This window comes from Crassostrea angulata, chromosome 9 (assembly GCF_025612915.1).
Source record: "Crassostrea angulata isolate pt1a10 chromosome 9, ASM2561291v2, whole genome shotgun sequence".
Classification (NCBI taxonomy): domain Eukaryota; kingdom Metazoa; phylum Mollusca; class Bivalvia; order Ostreida; family Ostreidae; genus Magallana; species Magallana angulata.
Genome location: NC_069119.1, coordinates 23246253 through 23260223, shown reverse-complemented (window position 1 = coordinate 23260223; position 13971 = coordinate 23246253). Strand labels below are relative to the sequence as shown.

Below are 13971 nucleotides of genomic sequence, written 5' to 3'. Positions count from 1 at the left end.
CAAAATAAATTCGATTTTGCAGTCAAAAATTTAAAAAATTGATATAGCTCTGATGTTTTGACGTATCTAGTTATTTAAAGTATTGTAGCTTTAGAAATTTGTATCCGTAATTATTTTGTTACAATCAAGTTTCTTTTTAAAGGATTTTGGCTATTCTCGTCGGCTTTTTTACCGATGATTACGATATCTTAAATGCTTGCATGGACAGATTGATGTTCATTATTCAGTTGTTGATTACATAATCTCCCTTCACACACGATTGACCTGAGACGATGGCACAGGTAAACTAACGAAGCTACTGCTCCAGACACGTGTGTGTCTGGGGTATGTATACACATGGTACACGAGTCTGGTGAACAAAGAGGAGGTTTCACACCTCTAGACTAGTAAATTGATTTGTGTATAATTAGCTACTCGATTATTGACAGCTAAAACAGAAATCAAATTAGACTGTGTAAAATAAGCATTCATTAGCTAATACACGGGTATAGTCCGTCAATCAGTGGTCAAAGAATCATGCATGAGACTATCAAAAAGAAACTAATGTTCAAAATATGCCTTAATTGTTACTTATCTTTTAAAAAATGACAAAACTCACAATTCAGCAATTTAAACCTTGTTTAAAAAATGCAATCAAGTAATAATGAAGTAATAATTTCGGAAGTAACTACGTCCCTGGTCTTAATTTCTTGTCCAATAAAGAACACCTTTCTTTCGAGCGCTATAGTCAGCAATTTAACTCCAAATAGCTTAATTAAATTGTTATACTGACACTGAATCATTATTAAAACTGAAAGAAACTTTAACATATCTTGACAAAGGATGTAAATAAGTGTAAAATAAAATTCCATTATCGTATTTTCAAAGAAGTTACGAGACACACTTCATCATGCGGCCATCTTGGACTTTCTCCTTGATCCGTTAATAATCCCTCGATTGTTTGTTAAAATTTGCAAGCTATTATAAGTCCGAAATCAATATTAAAATGAATAATCGGGCAATATTGATGTAATTTCGGGCAGGTAGCATCGTTTTTGACCCCCCCCCCCCCCAAATTAAAAAACGATGCTACCTGCCTGAAATTACATCTCAGACTCATCCAAAAAATCTTGACAAGCAAACAAAAAAAAAAATAAAAAAAATAAAGGGGACATTGAAAATCTTCTATATCTTTATCCGTGGGGGAGGGCGGGAGCTGGCGTGGTATATATCTGTTACTTCAATTTCACTCTTAATTTCCTTAATTAATACTTACATACTCCCCCAAAAATGAGAGGGGGGGGAGGCTCCATGATAATTAAATTTTTTATATGTAAACATGGTAAATGCAAGCCCCCCCCCCCCCCCCCGACTGATGCTTCGTGCCTGAATTTTATGTCTCATACGAGGAATAGACCCCCACGTCACCTTTTACAAAACATATAAATTTATCAATATCATTATTAATGTCATGAAAAAACATCCGAAAAATGTTTTAAAAATAGCTTTCTTATAACAATAGTGCCTTGATTGATTGTCAATTTGCTACATAGAATACACATGTGATGCAAAATGTGTCACAATTATTTGACTAAATTCATGAAGCAAACGTTAACAAGTTTCCGAATTCGGCATTTTTGTTCGATAAAATATGGGTTTAAACTCAAACAACAGTATCTTTAGTCATTCAGTGTTGATAAGGAAATTCAAAGAAAAAAAATGTTCAGATATCGAAAAAGCAACGCAAGAAAACAAACAGTTATCATACGATATTCTTGTTTCTCATAATTATTATAGTAGTTGACCCCGTGACGCCACAGTTCATCCCGCGCCAAATCGGCTTGATTAAAAATCGTTCTGAAAGTGTGAAATCGTGTTTTCCCCAAATATCTCGAAAAGTACTTATGCGACCGCAGTAAAATTTTCAGGATGTTTTTACACATAGATCTCCATTATATCAAAAATTGACCGCACTATACATGTAGGTAGTCTAGATACCGTTTGTCCCTGGTATACTTTAAAGCAATACTTAAGCAAGCAAATAATGAGAGAGAGAGAGAGAGAGAGAGAGAGAGAGAGAGAGAGAGAGAGAGAGAGAGAGAGAGAGAAAGAGAGAGAGAGAGAGAGATTTCAAAAAATGAAACATTTGGAAAATGATTAATTCATTTATAATTTAATTTATAGGGAAATAATATTGTAACCAGTAAATTGAATTTTAAACAAAAATTTCACTTTTGTGTTATCCTAGAACAGTACATCGCGGATTTAATTACAGGTAACAAGTCTTAAACATCCGGGGATATAATTACATGTATATACAATACGAACCACCGAGGGGTAAGAATATTAATCAAGGTGACAGTCTGGCAATTTATAATTACGGGTTGATGTTTGCAACATTGCCACCTTTGGTCTTCTGTACTATGTATGTGCATGTATTTTTAAAATACACTTATTTGATCTACTGTTTGCAGGTAATATACACAAGTACAGAAACTCGCTCAAGCTGAGCTCGGTGCAACCAACCTATAGAAATAGCGTTTGTGAAATTTATTAAACTTAGCGACAATTTGAAGTCTTGTTACCTTCTTACATGTATCAAAACAACAACAATCACATTGAAAAAAAACACCAAACAGTCTCACTTTAATGACTTAATTAAACTACAAAACTTGATACAGTTATTTTAGCATGATTTTGAAGTCAATATAGAACATTTTTTTCCCAAATGTTATATTTTACTCTCTTTTATTTAAAAAAAATCCGTTCAATGGGTAACAATGCGGCGTAGACAATCGCCGTTATTGACGATGTGGTGATGTGGTTCTTGTTCTGTGCACCTGACTCCATGAAACATGATATGAGATTGTCTTAGTATTCCGAATTCTTTTAACAGGGGGGGGGGGGGGGGGGGGGGGTATTTAACAATCGGGTTCGTAATTCAACATAATTATTACACTCCAAGATGGAAACTAGGAACATCACTGGGAACATTAGTCTGATCATCAGAGTTGAGAAATGAATACATGAAGTTTATGAGCATTAGATATGAAAAAACGTCATCATTGGGTAAACATTTGGTTGCTTACAATCTGCATAAGGTATTTTTTAAGCGTTGCATTAGTACTGCACAGCAACAAAGGTCATTCTTATCTGCTGAGGTAAAGAACCGCACCTGTTAAACGCTCACCATCTATACATCATTGTGCCAAATATTCATCTCTTTTCGGGATGGATTTTTTATACACTGATTTTAGGTGGGAAGTGCCTATGGTAATTACAGGAAAGAGCTATATAATATGTAATGAAATTATAAGTTCTTAAGAGATAGATAACAAGAAAGTCTAATTAGATGGATTAAAAATGAAGAACCAAATAATAACTATTAATTGAGGATTAGAATCTGCATTTTATAGCAAACATGCACCTACAGTATTTTGGAAAATCAACACAATACATTCTCACATGCCTTTAAAAGATTAATATCAGATGAAAACATGAAATGTTTGTACAGTTCTTGATCCAATCAATTACTATGAGACAGAGTTTAATGTTATGTGCAAATTAAGGTGAAATAACAAAAGAAAATAATTTATTATGAGAAATCATGAGAAAAATATCTGTGATATATGGGAACATTTAGCCTATGTGAAAAATCATGGGATATATCCCATTTTCTTTATTTTGTGGGATATTTTGTCCTATATGGGAGAATTAATCCCACCTTTTAACAATTATGGGATTTTTTCTCCCACATGGGACAATTTATCCCACAGTACTTTTTCTCCCATGGGATTTTGGTGGGGTTTGAGATGGGATGAAAAATCCCACCAAAATCCCATGGGATTTTGATATTTGAGAGACAATTATAAGAAAACTAGAGCAATGTGTACATTCATGCTGACATGATAGGATCAAAGTAAAATGTCCCACTAAGATATATAAACAAAAGTAAGCTATGTCCAACGGAAATGGTAGCGAAAAGCCCGGACCTTGTCATGTCCGGACTTAAATGTCGCACTGTTACATACATTTGTTGTAGATAATGAATAGTCAATTGTTCTTAAAACTTTTAACCATGAGTGTAAAACATCTTTCCAAAAATTATTACTATGATTTATTATGTTTTGTACATATTTGTCACCAAAGTCTAACAAATGCTTTACCACTTTGTTGCCATGAATGTCTAAAAATATATCCGTCCATGGTTTGTTATCTTTTGTTAACCTCTTTATCCATGAACATTTTAATGACACTAAAAAATTGTTAATATCCAACATTTTAATACCACCCTTTAAGTAGTCTTGAGTAATGAGTTGTCTCTTGACTTTATCTATTTTTGAATTCCATATAAATTCATAAAAAAGATTGGTAAGGGAAGAAATAATTTCTTTATCTGGACTTGGTAAGGAAATAAAAAGGTGATTGAGTTTTGGAAGAAGTAATGTTTTAACTACAGTAACTCGACCAAAAGGAGTAAGAATTCTCCTTTTCCACTGTTGTATTAAAGCTTTGATTTTAGGTATTTGAACACTATAGTTTAGACTAACAATTTTTTCTAACTCAACAGAGAATTCTATTCCCAGCAGATTGAATTTTGTACAACCCCACTCCAGTTTCCATCTTGTATGATGGTATACTTGTTTAGAAAATTTTTTTGAACCTATCCACACAATTTTTGTTTTTGAACTATTTATCTGCAATCCTGAAAAAGTTGAAAAAAGATCTATGGTATCCAGAGCAGCAAAAAGGGATTCTGAAGAACCATCAAGCACCAAGGTTGTGTCGTCAGCATATTGGGATATTTTATGTTCTTTTCCATTGGCTACAATGCCTCTAATATTTACATTTTGTTTAATAAGGATAGCTAATATTTCTGCACAAAGAATAAAAAGATATGGGGCAATTGGGTCGCCTTGTCTACAACCTCTATATATAGGAAATTGTTCAGATAGCACACCACACTGTAAAACAGAAGCTGTGATCTTGGTGTTTAGGATTTTTATCCAAGTGATTATATTTTCACCGAAACCAAAATATTTTAAAACTTTGTAAATAAATTTCCAGGATATAGAATCAAAAGCTTTCTCAAAATCTATGAGCACCAGTAAACCAGGTATATTTTTAGACTCAGTGAAGGATAATAAATCATAGACAAATCTAGTATTTTCACCAATATAACGACCCTTAATGAAGCCAGATTGGGTTTCCGATATTAAAAAATCTAAGGAGGATTTAATTCTATAACTAAGGCACCCTGAAATAAGTTTATAGAAAACATTCAAAAGAGTAATTGGGCGCCAGTTTTTTAAAAATTGCCTAGGTTTGTCACCTTTTGGAAGACATGTAATGATTCCAAGTCTTTGCGATATAGGCAGCTCCCTATTAGCAAAAATATGATTAACAGCTAAAACAATATGGTCTTTGAGATCCCTCCAGAAAAACTTAAAAAATTCTACTGTAAAGCCGTCACTTCCCGGTGATTTGTTGTTTTTCATATTTTTTAAAACAGTAAGTATTTCATTCTCATATATACTACTCTCTAAAACTTTAGAGGTGTTTTTGTCCAACTTTGGAACCCCCAAATTTTGTATTAAATCCTCTAAGTTGCTATCTATGGTATCTGAATCTTTGCTAGCATAAAGGGTTTTATAAAAAGTTCTGACCTGATCTAAGATTTCAAACTGATCATAAATAGTTTTATCATCAATTTCTACTTTTTTTATAGTTTTATTCAAAAAATTCCGCGATTCTAAAGAACAAAAATATTTGCTAGGCTTTTCCCCTTCTTCAACCCATTTTGCTCGTGATCTAATGATATGACCCTGTAATTTTTCTTTCCTTAACCTTTCGAGTTTCAACTTCTTTTCCTCTAAAAGATCCAAATCTATGTTACACATTGCCTCAATAGTTTCAATTTCTTCAAGCAAGATTTTTTCAAATTTATCTCTCTCTTTTTTCTTGTATGATGAGTATGAAATAGTGATGCTCCGAATTTCCATGAGAAGAACTTCAAGAAATAAGCTATGATTTTGAAAAATATTTAGATTGTTACCTTGTAAATATAGATTCTGTACTTCAAAAATAGTTTTTTTCACTTTTTCAACATATATTTGATCTGTTAGAAGACTGTTGTTGAACTTCCAAAGCCCTCGACCTCTTGAAAATTTATTAAATTTCAGCTCTAAAACCACAGCTGAATGATCAGATCTATACCCAGGCTTAGTAGAGAACTTTTCTACCATATTTGTTAAACTTTCTGATATTAAAATGTAGTCCAAGCGACTTTGCTTCAGAGGATTTTTTTTTCGCCATGTATAGATTCTTCTGTCAGGATGAAGAATTTTAAAGTAATCAACTAACTGAAGATCTTTCATAATATCTAATACCTTTTCTCTGGCTTTTGGGTTATTAATGTTACAATAATTGAATGTATCCACCTCTGGGTTCAAAACAAGATTAAAATCCCCACATAATATAAAATAGTCATTGTCTAAATTCAAAAAGGTATCTCTAACTTTTTCATAAAAACCCGGATTATCTGCATTTGGGCCATATATATTTATTAAAGTAACATGATTGTCTTCAATGGTAGTATCAATAGCCAATAAGTTTCCATCGTCGTCCCTCATTTCATTGTGTAATTTAAACTCAAAATTGTTATTAAAAAAAATACTGACACCCCTAGAATTTGACTTAAAAGAATTAAAGATACATTTATAACCCCACTGAGTTTCAATAAGTGGCTCAATATCACGTATAAAATGGGTGTCTTGTAAACACAAGATAGAGTAGCCTTGTTTTTTGTAATAATTAAGTACATCTTGTCTTTTTGAGCTCGTAGCTAAGCCCTGACAGTTTACAGACGCTATTCTTATGAGGTCAGCCATTTCTAACAATCACAAAACGAAAAAAAAAATAGAAAATAAATGTCATGAAAAATTGACAGACTTTATGTTGTATATATGACTCTTCGTTCACTTGAACACATTGAGACTGTAGACAAACAAGGTTGACTATGTAAGAAATTTACCTGTAGTTTAATGGTAGTGAAATAGTGAGGTAAACTGGTATTTGGTAGTAAAGACGATAAACACAACACGACATTCATGGAATGAGAGTACCAATGCACCGGATGTTGACATCAGAGAAGTGTTAATACAAGATTGAGCCACGCAGAAAAAGGTATGGCTAAGGTGATTGGCTGAATTAGTTGCTGAAATAATGATTATTTCAAAGTAAATTTATCACTGTTTAAAATGAATGATGGATTGAAGAAGTACTGCAAAAAGTGAAGAAATAAGAGGGGTTGAAATAGGGGGTGGGTGTCAATTTTGGGACTTGGATTTATTTGCTGCGGATCGCTGTAAGTTGTAAACAAGCTCAATTTTGACCTATAAACGCCACGGGACCCAATGTATTTCTATTGATTTTGTGTTAGTGCTTGGAATGAACTTTCAAATGTGACCAAGGATATGTCTGTAAGTATAATAGCAAACTAGCCAGGTGGGTTTAGGTTAACATTGAGCCCTATGGGAAATGAATTGGTACTCTTTTCCCTATAGGAATGAGAGTACCAATGCACCGGATGTTGACATCAGAGAAGTGTTAATACAAGATTGAGCCACGCAGAAAAAGGTATGGCTAAGGTGATTGGCTGAATTAGTTGCTGAAATAATGATTATTTCAAAGTAAATTTATCACTGTTTAAAATGAATGATGGATTGAAGAAGTACTGCAAAAAGTGAAGAAATAAGAGGGGTTGAAATAGGGGGTGGGTGTCAATTTTGGGACTTGGATTTATTTGCTGCGGATCGCTGTAAGTTGTAAACAAGCTCAATTTTGACCTATAAACGCCACGGGACCCAATGTATTTCTATTGATTTTGTGTTAGTGCTTGGAATGAACTTTCAAATGTGACCAAGGATATGTCTGTAAGTATAATAGCAAACTAGCCAGGTGGGTTTAGGTTAACATTGAGCCCTATGGGAAATGAATTGGTACTCTTTTCCCTATAGGAATGAGAGTACCAATGCACCGGATGTTGACATCAGAGAAGTGTTAATACAAGATTGAGCCACGCAGAAAAAGGTATGGCTAAGGTGATTGGCTGAATTAGTTGCTGAAATAATGATTATTTCAAAGTAAATTTATCACTGTTTAAAATGAATGATGGATTGAAGAAGTACTGCAAAAAGTGAAGAAATAAGAGGGGTTGAAATAGGGGGTGGGTGTCAATTTTGGGACTTGGATTTATTTGCTGCGGATCGCTGTAAGTTGTAAACAAGCTCAATTTTGACCTATAAACGCCACGGGACCCAATGTATTTCTATTGATTTTGTGTTAGTGCTTGGAATGAACTTTCAAATGTGACCAAGGATATGTCTGTAAGTATAATAGCAAACTAGCCAGGTGGGTTTAGGTTAACATTGAGCCCTATGGGAAATGAATTGGTACTCTTTTCCCTATAGGAATGAGAGTACCAATGCACCGGATGTTGACATCAGAGAAGTGTTAATACAAGATTGAGCCACGCAGAAAAAGGTATGGCTAAGGTGATTGGCTGAATTAGTTGCTGAAATAATGATTATTTCAAAGTAAATTTATCACTGTTTAAAATGAATGATGGATTGAAGAAGTACTGCAAAAAGTGAAGAAATAAGAGGGGTTGAAATAGGGGGTGGGTGTCAATTTTGGGACTTGGATTTATTTGCTGCGGATCGCTGTAAGTTGTAAACAAGCTCAATTTTGACCTATAAACGCCACGGGACCCAATGTATTTCTATTGATTTTGTGTTAGTGCTTGGAATGAACTTTCAAATGTGACCAAGGATATGTCTGTAAGTATAATAGCAAACTAGCCAGGTGGGTTTAGGTTAACATTGAGCCCTATGGGAAATGAATTGGTACTCTTTTCCCTATAGGAATGAGAGTACCAATGCACCGGATGTTGACATCAGAGAAGTGTTAATACAAGATTGAGCCACGCAGAAAAAGGTATGGCTAAGGTGATTGGCTGAATTAGTTGCTGAAATAATGATTATTTCAAAGTAAATTTATCACTGTTTAAAATGAATGATGGATTGAAGAAGTACTGCAAAAAGTGAAGAAATAAGAGGGGTTGAAATAGGGGGTGGGTGTCAATTTTGGGACTTGGATTTATTTGCTGCGGATCGCTGTAAGTTGTAAACAAGCTCAATTTTGACCTATAAACGCCACGGGACCCAATGTATTTCTATTGATTTTGTGTTAGTGCTTGGAATGAACTTTCAAATGTGACCAAGGATATGTCTGTAAGTATAATAGCAAACTAGCCAGGTGGGTTTAGGTTAACATTGAGCCCTATGGGAAATGAATTGGTACTCTTTTCCCTATAGAGACCCTATTTTTTAAATGTTTTGTAGCTTAAAAATTGAAAAAGGTTAATTATTTCATAATGAAAAGAGCAGATATAACATTTTAAAACACTAGAAGTAAAATTAATACTGCAAATGTAAATTTGAGGGTGGGAGTGGCTGTCATTTTCAAAATAAGGGGGGGGGGGTACTGAATGAGTGTAAAGGGTAATATAAGGGTGTCCAGGCAAGAATAAAAGCAAAAAAATGTAGTGTTTTATGGTAAATTGGATAAAATAATAGTTGATCACCTGTGTTGCACTCCACTATTTCAGTTCTTTGCTTGTATATTTATTTTAATTGTACAAGATTTTGAGATAAATCTTGACTGACCAGCTGTTCAATATAGAATCTGGACCAAACTTAGGTTTAACTCAGACTTTTTTCTGATATTCTGTTATTTTTGTGTGCTCCATATTACCACTGACTTCTCAGAAGTGTCTATAGTCTTTTTAAATAGATTAAATGATGTTAGCCAATGCCAATTTCATTCGTCTGAGCTATTTTTCAGCAGACCATTTATTGTACATGGATTGCGCAGCTTGATCGAAAGAGTGATTCGGATCAAATACTGCCTCCCATACTTTTCAGCCATCCTTGCAGAGGAGTTCCGCAGTCTTCTTTTAAGCCTGAAGTGGTCTGGTGCAATGAGGTTGATGTAAAAGAAGGTTTGCGTCACACACCCTGAGACTACATCCACTGTCAACAGTGTCAGCATCTGGTAGGTTGCCACGTTTCATTTTTTTTTATCCCCAGTTTAATGATTTAGAGTTTTGGGGCTAGAAGGAATACAGTTTAGAGTTTCGGAATATGTCTAGTCTGAAATGTAGAATGAGTGCCCCCCCCCCCCCCCCCCCCGGGTTTGGAAAGGGAATGTTTAATTTACATGATCATTACACATGAAACAGAATGGGAACCACTTTCTAGTCTTGGGGTGACACCTGGGACTCATGTCAACTGAATATGGAATATACTTTATTTGCATGATGACATTTTATGAGTTTGGTGGGGACTTTTTGTGAAGTTTTAATAGTTCAAATGCTTGAAAATGTCAACAGTGTAGAGAACAAGACAGCAGTTTTTAGAGTTACTTCCCTTTGGCTTACTGGTCAGTGTTGCAGAATTTCAACATAATGCAATTTCTTTTATTTAGACTAGCTGCATCTAATTTTTTAATTTGTTCCTTGAATGTTATTCTGACTGCATAAATCACATGTGGTAATACATGTAATTACATGTAATTTCATTTAATTGTGCTTTTTGTGTACCCCACCCCTGAATAATGATTTAATTTTGTATTTATGTGTGTAATAATGATATATATGTATATTTGTAAGACATGTATGATAAAAATTGATGTATAAACATTGGTTTGTGCAATGAATAACTTGTAACACTGATATTCTCTCATTCGTGCACTTAGGAGGATTTTCATTTTTTTGCCTCCTCTGTCTTCGGAGATGGTGGCACCAGGGCGTCGGAGTCATTTTGTCACTTTACAACGCTGACAGAGAGTCCGTATCCATCTGATCCATCATGACAGATATTTTTCTTCATGATGCAGGTAAAATTATTAGTATACTAGTCTCTGTCTCTTTACTGTGAGGCATATTTGTGGTATCAAACCAGAACAATTACCCTTCTAGATTTTTTAACATTGTCAAAAAATTCTCTTTTTCTAGGTGTAAATTCCAAAAATTTTACAATTTATCAGTTCTGTTTATTACTACAATGACTGAGCTGTAATATAATGTCAAAAATATGTACCTCTCCTTTTTCAAAATGACTGTAATACAAAATGACAGGGGGCACCTGCTAGTTCTCTAAGCTGCATTAGACTGGGGGGTGGTGATATTTTTTGCACCTGCTAAATCAACAGGAAAGGCCAGATTAGGATTAATTGGCTTATCAGAGTCAATAATGATTAAATTTTCATGATGTGAATATTTTTTACTTATGAGTCAATATTTAGCCTGTTTAATTTGCATAATTCACCAGGTTTTCATCTAATTTAAGAGGTTTTCTCAAATTCTGGGTAGAATCCACCCTTATTTAAAAAATTTATCAAATTTGTTCATGATACCTTTAAATACATTTAAACAAACACATTCATTCCATTTTTCCATGTATTTTATTTGTTAAAGTCATTAAAAAGCAGTCAATTCATCTTGAGTCTCACTGTGAGCCCATTCTCATTACAGCATTTGCCGAGGGAGAGAGCCTGATACTCAGACGAGCACAGCATAAATATAAATCAAGATCCAGGACTCAAGTTTCATACACAATTAGAGGTATGTATAAGGTTCATGAAAAACACAAATTTGCCTAATTCTGAGGTGGGTAAAATTATGAGTATAGGAATGAGAGTACCAATGCACCGGATGTTGACATCAGAGAAGTGTTAATACAAGATTGAGCCACGCAGAAAAAGGTATGGCTAAGGTGATTGGCTGAATTAGTTGCTGAAATAATGATTATTTCAAAGTAAATTTATCACTGTTTAAAATGAATGATGGATTGAAGAAGTACTGCAAAAAGTGAAGAAATAAGAGGGGTTGAAATAGGGGGTGGGTGTCAATTTTGGGACTTGGATTTATTTGCTGCGGATCGCTGTAAGTTGTAAACAAGCTCAATTTTGACCTATAAACGCCACGGGACCCAATGTATTTCTATTGATTTTGTGTTAGTGCTTGGAATGAACTTTCAAATGTGACCAAGGATATGTCTGTAAGTATAATAGCAAACTAGCCAGGTGGGTTTAGGTTAACATTGAGCCCTATGGGAAATGAATTGGTACTCTTTTCCCTTCATACACACACACTCACACGCTAATATGCACATTTCGATCCCGATCACAAAAGGTCCAAGTTTCGTTTCCAGATCCCGATCTTAACGATTGGAAAAACTGCTCCGCTGTTCCTCATGACAATGTTTGACTTTATCTGACACCTTGTCCAAGATGTCGAATCGATGCCTCTTCCCACCGTGGTCCTCCGCGAATACTTTGCCGTTATAGTACCACGCGCCTTTGATCCGCTCGTCCAGATTTAGAGTTTTGATGAGTTGCGCGTTCATCTGAGTCAGGTGGTCGTGCATCACAAAGCGCTTCTTAATTTCATCTTTGGAACGATTTTTTATCACTTTAATTTTTGTGTCTGTGTCGCGGAACTTCGCAATGACGGGGCGCGGTCCTCCTCTGTTTCCTCCCGGTACTCTATGTATGGCTAATACGTCGGACGCGTCCAGATCTATGTTGACCGTCTCCTTCAGAATTCTACAGAGATCGGAACGGAGGTTCTCATGTTCGCTCTCCTGCCAATTAGTAAATTTAATATTGCTTTTCTGCGAATATTGTTGGTTGTTGTTGGCTAGGACAACTGCAGCGTCGGCTACGTGTTGACATTCCTTTAAGTTTTGTTTTAGCTCTCTGAGTTCCTTTGCCTGTGTAGAAAATTTTTCTCGCAGAGTTTCAAATTCAAGTTGAAAGCCGTCGGATATTTCTTTCGTTTGATGTTCAAATTCTTTTGTTTTAGTGTCTATTTTGTCATTAAACTCTGTTTTTATTTTGTCTGTCACACTCTGTGTTAATCTTGCTTATAACTTGATATTAGAGTTTCAAATTTTGACAGAGAATTATGAACTTCGATACTTATCAGTATAAAAATTGAAAATGGAAAAATTAAATTAAATTTAAAGTCAAATCGTGTCCAAGTCCCTTTACAGGACAAGCTTACAAGGGGGACTATCATGAGACACAAAGAGCGTCTGTACAGATAGCAGTGTAATTACAAAATGCACCAATATTGGAAAATTACTAAAACAGTCTGCAGTCCAAGAACTTCCAAAGTATTATCTACTCCGTCTGAAGTTTTAAAAGTTTGTTTGGTACTTAATTAGAAAGCCTAAAGATTATATAGAAGCAAAACGTGGAGTTCGCATTTTTTTTCCAAGGAGGTAGGTGGTGGCGGAAATTCCGATTTAAAGGATTTGAATAATACGTGCATTACAATGTATCATAGCATGGATCATCTTGAAAGAAAAGTACATACATGTACCACTGAAATTAGAGCTCACTTTAAATCGCGAACTTTCACCTTGCGAATGCAGTAAACGTTATTGTTAAAAATATATACATACACTTACATGTACGTGTAAAAGATCTGCTGGTGTAGCTCAAGAGGGACAGAAGCTGTGGTATGCTTGTCTATGCAGGTTGACTTTTTACAATATCATTATTTACTCGTTCTTAAAGTTAACATTGGCGTTAGAAATTGAATATAATAGGCCTATCCAATAAAGGTTAAATAAGATGTACAATGTAGGACTAATTTACATGAAAAAATACCCTTTTTTATCATGAGATAATTATCAAGATGCAATATATACAGAAAGGAAGTTAACTGAAAAAGGTTTTTACTCGAAACAAATTATGCATACACCTAAGCAAATGATTTCTATCAAGATAAAAACCAGAAGTCATAGACCATTATCTCAAAGATTTTGCTAATTATAACAAAATAATCCAAAGGAAACAATGAATATTACATAAATATATACAGTTTTTTCTCTGGCAAAGCATGAACATTTCGAAAAGCGC

The 13971-nt window shown here is 34.5% G+C and overlaps 1 protein-coding gene and 1 long non-coding RNA gene across 2 annotated transcripts in view; one reads left to right on the top strand and one right to left on the bottom strand.

Annotated features, from left to right (window-relative positions):
- LOC128163967 (alpha-1,3-mannosyl-glycoprotein 4-beta-N-acetylglucosaminyltransferase C-like) overlaps window positions 1–13971 on the bottom strand; it is an 80840-nt gene that overhangs the window by 26321 nt on the left and 40548 nt on the right. The window lies entirely within an intron of this gene.
- On the top strand, window positions 9750–12957 carry LOC128163973 (uncharacterized). Its single transcript, XR_008240884.1, has 3 exons — window positions 9750–10095; window positions 10798–10938; window positions 11576–12957. It is a non-coding gene; the product is annotated as an uncharacterized LOC128163973 (long non-coding RNA).